The 10974-nt window shown below is 39.0% G+C and overlaps 1 pseudogene; it reads right to left on the minus strand.

The window, feature by feature from the left end:
• Nucleotides 1-5626: 5626 nt before the first annotated feature.
• The window catches only part of LOC115293374, a 16186-nt pseudogene continuing 10838 nt past the window's right edge, over nt 5627-10974 (minus strand).

Consider the following 10974-nt stretch of genomic DNA (forward strand, 5'->3'; position numbering starts at 1 on the left):
CATTGGCCAATGTCTCCAGAGTCATGGTTTATTAGCTTTGGCAATGTTGTTTTCTGTTTAAGTTCGGATTCAGCTGGTGTGCAAGGAGTGACAACATTGAGGAATGTTTAAAAAAATTCTACCTTACATTGCCAACTAACAGGGAAAAAAGATATTTCATGGCTACATCTAAGTAACTAAAAATGTGCTGACGTGTTAACATAAAAACTCCTACAGTATATGAAGAAATGTGTTATATTCATCATCTTACCATGGAGCCAAGATTACATAAATTTGGTATTTATAAATCATTGCAGACCAACTATCCATATTGACTTGATTTGCTTTATTTTCTGGAACTTGCTAGTAGAGATGCCGACAAACTTGGTAACACAGTATGATGCCGTAGGTTGGCATTCAGGACGTCTTTTGATCTGTGCTTCTGATTTTGTGTGATTTTACACAATGTGACCCATCAACTTCCTGAATGGTGTTGCGGTATCCATGCTTTCTGGGTGGACTAAATGGGAAAGAGCCATGTGTGTTTTTGACGAGAAGAAGGAAAGTAGGAAATTTTAGGTACTTATACTCTGCAATCCAATATACACCCCTAATGATACCATTCTGTCCATTTTCTGTCACATGAGACCACCTATCTCATTATGAAACAAACTTAAATCATAATATTGCTCAGTGAATATATCTACATGCAAACATCCTATATAAACAACTTTTGTACATACGGTGCCATGGACTTTTTTAAAACCTTCTCACTTTATTTTTGATCCAATAAACATCCACAGGTTTTCTTAGTTTTGAAAAATACTGCGTAAAGCACATATAGGTTATAGAAACCCAAACCTGTGGTCATCATTTGTTTTAGTGTTTAATGGAAATTGCTAAGTACTACTTTTCTATCATGGGGAAGCTTGTAAACATTTTTTTTACGTCGAGAGGATTTCTCCTGCTCTGAAGTGCTGTCCACTGTGGGGGTGGGGCAGATTCTCAGCAAAATGGCCTGGAGTGCTATTCCTACCACATCCCACAGCTCATAGCAGATGTAGCTTCTTTTTTTGGTGAGTTCACATTCAACCTCCGAACCTTTCTCTGTATATGCTCTCAGAAGCCAACTGATGAGCGGTGGCACTAAAATAAAAGCATTTTGGGGACAACTAGGTTGCTAAGCAGCTAAGCCTCGGACTTCAGGTCAGGTCATGGTCTTGTGGTTTGTGAGTTTGAACCCCTTGTCAGGCTCTGGACTGACAGCTTGCAGCCTGGAGCCTGCTTTGGATTCTGTCTTCCTCTTCTCTGCCCCTCCCCTGCTTGTGCTCTGTTTCTCTCTGTCTCTCAAAAATAAATTTTTAAAATGTTAAAAAAAATTTTTTAAAGCCTTTTGCTCTTTGGTTCTAGGTTTCATTATCTCTCAAGAATGAAATTCAGCATCTGAGATCCAAAGATGCACCTACAAACCCAGACCCCCAAGCAAAATTGATAAAATTGTAAAGCACACAGATTTCCCTTTCCCTAAAAACTCAAAAACTACTTAGCAGAATTTGTAATAAAAGGAAACAAAAGTTTGGGCATATTTTTCCTTTTCCCACCAAACTTGAAGTTGAATTTAATTGCCACTCAACCTGAATAATGCATTGCTATTTAGTTGATCATTTTCAGCAACTACAAGGTCAGTCAGTATGTTGATCTGAAGTGGGAAGAAATGTAAGTAACACTGAGTATCTTCTGTTTGTCAACATGAATATCTTCTCTATTTTTAAAAATTGTATCTTTTTACCTCAGAACCATCCTTCTAGGGAGGAATAATAAATCTTATGTTTACTGTGGAGGAAATGAGACCATGTAAGATGGAATTACTTGCTCATGTCACGTAGCCTTTAAGTGGCAAAGCTCAAATCCAAATTTACAGCCGTCTACAAGAACCTTGGTTGTTTTATGAAACCTTAAAGATTTTATTTGTTCCTTTGCTTATACTCTGTATGATTCCCAAACTGAGTCAACAGATTCTGAATAAGTAAACCCATAGATTAGGACTTCTAAATTCTTCCAACCATATCCTTGAGATTTAAATTATGCTTATGTTCCTACATTAGACTCAGAAGAAAGGAATTAAACCTGCCATAGTGGTAAAAAAGTAATAATACTATGTAAACATAATGCCATGTAAAATAAAAATAATGCCCAACATAGAGTATTTTCTTTAAATATTGGCTAATTTAAATCTGACACAACCATAAAAAAAAAAGAATAAGATCTTGGCATTTGGTTCAAGATGGATGGACCTGGAGAGTATTATATTAAGTGAAATAAGTTAATCAGAGAAAGACAAATTACCATATGATTTGTCTCATGTGTGGAATCTAAAAAACAAAATGAATGAATAAATGAAGAAACAAAAGCAGAATCAGAAGTGTCAGAATAGAGAACAAAATGATGGTTGTCAGAGGGGAGAGAAGTGGGGGAATGGGCGAAATAGGGTGATACAGTTTCCAGTTATGAAATGAGTAAGTTGGGGGGAAAAGGCACAGCATAGAGAATACATTCACTGGTATTGTAATGGCATTTATGGTGATAGAGGGTAGATACGCTGGTAGTGAGCATAACATGAAGTATAGAGAAGGCGAATCACTATGTTGTACACTTGAAAGTAGTATCATATTGTGTATCATCTATACTCAGATTTAAAATTTATAAATAAATAAATATAGGCTATTTTTGTTTTATGCATTTTTATCTAAATCTTATTACCTCCTGGGATTTTGATTGGAACTGCATCAAATCTATAATCACTTTATGGAGAAATGATATATTTACAGTATTAAGGTCTCCGATACATGGTCATACATACATAGAATACATCATCTTCTGTTTATTTAGATCTTTATTGATTCTCTCAGTAGGTGTTTTGTACTTATTTTGTTAGGCTTATCCCTTACTGTTCAAGAATTTTAATGCTGTTATAAATAGAATATCTTTTAGAGTTTTATTTTCTAATTGTTTGAAAAATCAGTATTTTATATTAGCCTTGCATCCAGTGTACTTGCTAAGATCACCTGTGAATTCCTGATCATAAATCTTTTGGATTTTCCACATAGAAAATATGTAAAACTTATGAATTACACTTACTTCTCAAAGCCTTATAATTTTTACTTTTTTTAGCTCATATCATTTCCTAGCACCTCCAGCACAATTTTTAATGGAGGCGGTGATATCAAGTGTAATGATCTCATTTCCAATTTCAGAGAGAAAGCTTTTAATATTTCACTCTTGTTCTCTGTAGGTTTTATGTGAGTACTACTTGCTAGTTTAAGAAAATTATCATTTTACTCTTAGTTTGCTAAGGGATTTTTTTAATTTGTTGCATCATTTAAGTGTTCAATTTTATAAATGCTTTTTTCTATATCTGTGGAATTAATCACATGATTATTCTCTATTCTGTTACGGTGATTAGTTCAATTGGCTTTTTCCCCCTAAGTTTATTTATTTTGAGAGAGAGTGAGAGTGTGTGTGTGAGTGGGAGAGAAGCTGAGAGAGAGAGGGAGAGAGAATCCCAAGCAGGCTCTGTACTGTCAGCGCAAGCCCAATACTGGACTTGATCCCATGAGGCATCGGATCATGACATGAGCTGAAATCAAGAGTCAGCCACTTAACTGACTGAGCCACCCAGATGCCCCCTTTTTTAAAAAATGTTAAATCAACTTCATTCATTTCTAGAATGAATCTTGCTTGGTTGTGATATATGGTTTTGTTTTTTTTTTCCAGTTTATTTATTTATTATTTGGGCAAGAGAGACAGAAAGGGAAAGAGAGAATCCCAAGGAGGCTTAGTGCTGTCAGCCTGCTCAGCCGATCATGGGGCTTGATCTCACGAACCGGGAGATTAAGACCTGAGCCAAAACCAAGAGTTGGATTCTTTTCCTTTTGGACAGATTTTTATAACAATATTATCCCCACTTCATATAACAAGTTAGAAAGCATTTGTTTCTTTTCTATTCCCTGAAAAACACTATTATTTTTACATTTTTAAAAAATTTTACCCGTGAAATAATTAAACACCATTAATAGAGGTTTCATTTTTTATTACAGATTCAACTTTCAAAGCAAATATAGGACAATTTAGATTTTCTGTGTTTTCTTGTGTAGGGTCTGATAAGTTGTACTTTTTAAGCAATTTTTCCTTTTCAGGTGAATTTTTAAATTTTGTGGGTGAAGTTAAAGAAAAAACCCTTCATGTGATCCTTTTAATGTCTACAAGATCTGTAATGATGCCCTCTTTTTCAATCCTGATTTTGGTAATTTGTATGTTCTTTGGTTGTCTTTTGAGGTGTTACTAGTAATATGAATTTCATTAGTATTTTGCAAAAACAAAAAACAAAAAAAATGGCTTGTGGTTTTGTTTTTTTTGGTACATTTTTTCTATTTTATTCATTTCTGCTCTTCTCATTATTATCGCCTTCCTTTTAATCTCTTTGAATAAAATGTTCTTTCCTTTCAAACATCTTTATATAGGATACTTAAATCATTGATTTTTGGGCTTTTTCTACTCCATATATTTGGTGAACTTTTTTCAAAGCATAGTATTAGTTGTACCCCTACAAAAATTAATGTGAAATATTTTGATCATTATTCCATTTAAAATATTTTCTAATTTTTATTATGATTCCCCTCCAACCTAATGACAATTCTAAAGTGTGGCTTAGAATTATTTTGAAGAATAGAGAAGTATTTACAAGATTTTTTTGGTAGGAATTCTAGCTTCATTCCACAATTCTCAGAACATTGAATTATTTCAGTTATTTAAAACTATGACATTTTTCCTATGGCCCAGGATGTTATCAGTATTGGCAAGCTTTCCATACACACTTGGAAAGTGTGTCTATTCCTTTATTATCAAGCATAATGTTTCATATATGTCAGTTGTGAAGGTCAGGTTTGTTAAACTTATTCAAACTGATTTTATCTTTACCAATGTTTGTCTTGTCCTATCACTTTATGAGACAGATGTGCTAAAATTTCCTTTTATCTGTGTATTTGTCTATTTCTGATTTTAATTCTATTAGGTACTATTATGGTACAATTTATCTTTTGTGTTTTGAAATTTAGAATTATTACATCTTCCTGAAGGTTTGGCCCTGTTATCATTATGAAGGGATTCTTTTTATTTCTAGAAATGCCTTTGCTTCCTTATTTTTGCAAACACTACAATAGCTTTCTTTTGGCTTCTTAAGTTAGTGTTTGTGATGTACATATCTTCCTTGTCTGAAAAGTCTTTTATTTTTTTTTCTGTTTATAAACATTTGGAATTTTATTTTTTAAAAAAATCACAACCATGAACATTGTTACAGTTAGAGGCCCTCTTGGTTCTCCACAATGATACTGAGCATGCTTACAAGGAGTTCCCATTGTTTAGTCTTAGTTAAACAACCATCCTTAAAAGAAGGGGGAAAAAAACTCGGCACACTACCATTGAACTTATTTTAATGTTTCTTCACAAATGGTGAAAAATACTAAAGTACAGACAAGGAATAATCATAATGTTGTGGCCAACATTATAAATATGGAATTATAAATTTAAAACATATTCTGGTTTAAAAAATAAATCTGGTAGTCAGTGCAGCTCTGTGGGGTCTCTGCATCTAGTAGGGCCGGTCTCTGCCTTTCTGATGGTGCTCGCCTTAATCCATTTTCCGGGGGCCTCCACGCCCGCCTCTTCTGCCTCCCATCTGTTCCATCAAAGGTCCAGGGGGCCCACCGGGGCCACCTCGTCTTCCTCCACCAAAGCCACCTTGGTCCATGCCCCAGCCACCACGGAAGCCACCTCTGTCTCCACCACGGCTACCTCTGAACATACCACCAGGACCACGCGGTCCATGAGGCCGCCTTTTCCTCCTTGCATGCCACCAGGGCCACTTCTGTCGCAGTCACCACCCGAAGGTGGAAAGGGTGGCAGAAGGAAGCCTTCAGGCTTCGGGGCCTTACACTGGTTGCGTTCTGTTCTCCAGGCAAAGTTCTGGTTTCCACACCCTGGATTGAGGCACTGCCAGTCTCCAGCTCGGTGCTGGACATTTCCTCCTCCGGATGGGTTCCCCCAGGAGCCCAGGGGCCCTCTTGGCGCAAAGCCACCTCTGCCTCCTCCATGGCCTCCCATGCAACCCATGGGGCCCCCAGGACTTCCTGGGCCTCCTGAACCTCCACGGAGCAGAGGCAGTATCCCTCTGCCCTCACGGGGAGGCATACCACCCTGCATGCTGTTCATTGGCGGCTTCTTCCGAGCAAGAGAAATCTTAAGTTTGCTCCCTTGAAAATCTTTCCCATCAAACCACTCCACGGCTGTCTTGGCAGTTAGTGGGTCTTTATAGGACACTGTAGCATCGCCTTTGGGCTTTCCTGTTTCCATGTCCAAGTAGATGTGGATCATGGGTTGTCCGGTTCTCTTGCTCATCTTACTCACACTGCTTAAAGAAGTCTGCCAGATCATCTAGAGTCACATTGTCATTTAAGCCTTGCACATAAATTGCACTGTTGTCAGAGTCTTCATCTGGATCTACAGGTGGGTCTAGATCAATATCTGGTCCTTCCTCCATGGGTCCACCAGGCTTATTGAAGCCACCTCTCTCTCCAGTGCTGCCCATTCCACCCCGTTCTTCTCCCCGCCCACCTCTGCTCTTGCCTCCACGATCAAATCCTCCTCTTCCCCTGCCCCGGTTATCAGGGCCACTCATGCTCCGGTTCTCTCCTGCTCCGGAAAATCCTCCAGACTCCTGCCCATAAACACCCATGCTACTGGGGTAGTTCTGTCCGAATGAACTCCACTGCCCGTAGCTGCTGCTCCTTTGGCTATATTGACTTGGAGCCTGGCTGTAGGATCCAGTTTGGGGAGGATAACTAGTGAGTGGCTGCTGCCCATAGCTGCTCTGTTGACCATAGCTGCTCGGCTGCCCATGGGTGTTCTGCTGAGAGTAACTGCTCTGATCATAACTAGCTGGCAGTGTAGAGGAATAGCTGGTGGGAGGGTAAGATGGTGGTGCCATGACCGGCTGCGTGGGGTAGCTCCCAGATCCCTGGGGATAACCGTAGTTACCCTGTCCATATCCTAGGCTGGGCTGGCTGTAACCCCCTGTGCTAGACTGAGGTTGACTAGTCTCAGCGGGTTTGTTACCATCCTGTGGTCTTGCAGGTGCGGTGGCTGCCGGCTGCTGCCCATAGGCTGGGTAAGCAAGCTGAGTGCCATATGCAGACTGAGCTGCATGGGAGGCCTGGGCAGTAGTGACCATAGCAGTGGTGGTATCATAAGGACCAGAGCCATACCCCTGGACAGGCTGGCTGTAGCCTGGGGGGCAGTTGGAGTCGTGTAACCAGCTGGAGGCTGTCCATAAGAAGTTGCATAGGCAGTCTGCCCATAGGTCGCAGTGGTCTGAGCCTGGGGATAGCTGACATCAGTGGCTGTCCATAGGTTCCATAACTTTGCCGCCCATATGCCTGGGTGGTCTGTGCATATCCTTGAGTGGGCTGGGCGGTGTAAGCGCTGGAGCCCTGCTGGGCTGCAGCTTGACTGTAGGTATGTAATCCATGGGTGCCATTTTCTCTCCTTCCTTCTTGTTCTCTCAACGTCCGTCTCCCTCTCGCTTTCCCTCTAGGCACCGCACTGCCTGAAAAGTCTTTTCATCAGAACTTGCAGATCAGTTAAAATTGATGTAATTCCTATAACATTTTGCTATATGTCTGTTGTCTAATAATTTGATTTCTGTTCCACCTTTACATGTTCCTTTTCTAATTCCTTTTTGACCTTGCTTTTATTACATTTTTGTTAATTTCCCACTCTTGTTACATATTCTTTATTCATCTGCTTTACATTTATTCTTTTTTCTTTTTATTTTTTTACACCAGAGGTTATACCATGAATCCTTAACTTTAGAATCTAATATAGTTAAGCCTTAACTTAGAATATAATATAAATTAATACTTTTACCACTTTCTAGAAAATACTAGAACTGCAGAGCCTACTATCACTATTTACTACTAAAATAATTAAAATTTTTATTGTATATAATTATAGTTTTATATATATTTTTTAAACTTAAAAAAAATTAATGGTTATTTATTTTTGAAAGACAGAGCATGAGTGGGGGAGAGGCAGAGAGAGGGAGACACAGAATCTAAAGCAGGCTCCAGGCTCCAAGCTGTCAGCTCAGAGCCCAATGACACAGGGCTCAAACTCATGAACCGGGAAGTCATGACCTGAGTTGAAGTCAGACACTTAACTGATTGAGCCAACCAGGTGCCCCTCCATATTTTTTTAAATCCTACCGAATATAATGTTTTGTGTGATCAAAACACACAAATTTATTTAGATTTATGCATATCTTTGCCCACTCTTTTGGTCTTCATTTCTTCCTACAGCTTTATATTTCCATCTTGGAACAGCACTAGTTTTCTTTTCCCTGAAGAACTCCCTTTAGTATTTCTTTTAGTACATTTGTGCTCTTGACAAATTCTCTATTTATTTTTTTCTGTCTGGAAATGTCTTCATTCCCTCCTCACTTTTAAAAGACATTTTTGCTTCTTATTCTCTTTCTGTACATTAGAGACATCCTATCATATCCTATGGCTTCCATCATTTCTGTTGAAGGAAATGTGTCTTTTATTTTGTGGCTGGTTTTAACACTGACTTTATTTTTAATGTTCAGCAGTTGTATTATGAGTTGTTACATAATAGCTATATATAAGCTATTGCATGATGTCATACATGCAATATCTAACTTGATGTCTTTTTACAATTTTGGAAAAATTTCAACCAAAGTCTCTTCACGTATTGCTTTTATTTTCTTTTATAGTTTATTGTCAGATTGGTTTCCATGTAAGACCCAGTGTTTATCCCAACAAGTGCCCTCCTCCGTGCCTATCACCCGCTTCTCCTCGCCTCCTCCCCTATCAGCCCTCAGTTTGTTCTCAGTATTCAAAAGAGTCTCATGGTTTACATCCCTCCCTCTCCCCAACTCCCTCCTTCCCCTCTCCATGGTCCTCTGCTAAGTTTCTCCTGTTACACTTATGAGTGGAAACATATGGTATCTGTTCATCTCTGCCTGACTTACTTCACTTAGCATGACACCCCCGAGTTCTATCCACATTACTACAAATGTCCAGATTTCATTCTTTTTAATGGCCATGTAGTATTCCATTGTATAGATAAACCACATCTTCCATTCATCAGTTGCCACTGATCCATTCATCAGTTGATGGACATTTAGGCTCTTTCCATGATTTGGCTATTGTTGAAAGTGCTACTATGAACATTGGGGTACATGTGCCCCTCTGCATTGGCACTTCTTTATCCCTTGGATAAATCCCTAGCAGTGCTATTGCTGGGTCATAGGGAAGTTCTGTTGTTAATTTTTTGAGGAACCTGCACACTATTTTCCAGAGCAGCTGCACAAGTTTACATTCCCAACAACAGTGTAGGAGGGTGCCCATCTCTCCACACCCTCACCAGCATCTATAGTCTCCTAATTTGTTCATTGTAGCCACTCTGACCGGCATGAGGTGGTATCTCATTGTGGTTTTGATTTGTATTTCCCTAATGATGAGTGATGCTGAGCGTCATTTTATATGTCTGTTGGCCATCTGGATGTCCTCTTTGGAGAAGTGTCTATTCATGTCTTCTGCCTATTTCTTCACTGGATTATTTGTTTTTTGGGTGTGGAATTTGGCGAGTTCCTTATAGATTTTGGATCCTAGCCCTTTATCCGACATGTCATTTGCAACTATTTTTTCCCAATCCGTTGGTTGCCTATTAGTCTTCTTGATTGTTTCCTTTGTGGTGCAGAAGCTTTTTATCTTGACGAAGTCCCAATTGTTCATTTTTGCTCTTGATTCCCTTGCCTTTGGGGATGTGTCGAGTAGGAAATTGCTGTGGTTGAGGTCAAGAAGGTTGTTTCCTGCTTTCTCCTCTAGGACTTTGATGGTTTCCTGTCTCACATTCAGGTCCTTCAGCCATTTTGAGTTTATATTTATGTATGGTGTAAGAAAGTGGTCTAGTTTCATTTTTTTGCATGTTGCTGTCCAGTCCTCCCAGCACCATCTGTTAAAGAGGCTGTCTTTTTTCCATTGGATACTCTTCCTGGTTTGTCAAAAATTAATTGGCCGTACATTTGTGGGCCCAGTTCTGGGTTCTTGATTCTATTCCATTGGTCTATGTGTCTGTTTTTGTGCCAACACCATACTGTCTTGATGATGACAGCTTTGTAGTAGAGGCTAAAGTCTGGGATTGTGATGCCTCCCATTTAGGATTTCTTCTTCAATATTACTTTGACTATTCGGGGTCTTTGTGGTAACATACGAATTTTAGGATAGTTTGTTCTAGCTTTGCGAAGAATGCTGGTACAATTTTGATTAGGATTGCCTTGAATGTGTAGATTGCTTTAGGTAATAATGACATTTTAACAATATTTATTCTTCTGACCCATGAGCATGGAATGTTTTTCCATTTATTTGTGTCCTATTCAGTTTCCTTCATAAGATTTTTATAGTTTTCTGCATACAGATCTTTTACATGTTTGGTTAGGTTTACTCCTAGGTATTTTATGGTTTTTCGTGCAATTGTGAATGGGATCCGTTTCTTGATTTCTCTTTCTGCTGCTTCATTATTGGTGTATAGGAATGCAACTGATTTCTGTACATTGATTTTGTATCCTGCAACTTTACTCAATTCACTGATCAGTTCTAGAAGGTTTCTGGGGGAGTCAATCGGGTTTTCCATGTAGAGTATCATGTCAGCTGTGAAAAGTGAAAGTTTGACTTCTTCTTTGCCAATTCTGATGCCTTTTATTTCCTTTTGTTGTCTGATTGCTGATGCTAGGACTTCCAGCACTATGTTGAACAACAGTGGTGAGAGTGGGCACCCCTGTCGTGTTCCTGATCTCAGGGGGAAAGCTCTCAGTTTTTCCCCATTGAGGATGATATTAGCTGTGGGCTTTTCATAAACTGC

Source organism: Suricata suricatta, chromosome 6, assembly GCF_006229205.1.
Source record: "Suricata suricatta isolate VVHF042 chromosome 6, meerkat_22Aug2017_6uvM2_HiC, whole genome shotgun sequence".
NCBI lineage: Eukaryota > Metazoa > Chordata > Mammalia > Carnivora > Herpestidae > Suricata > Suricata suricatta.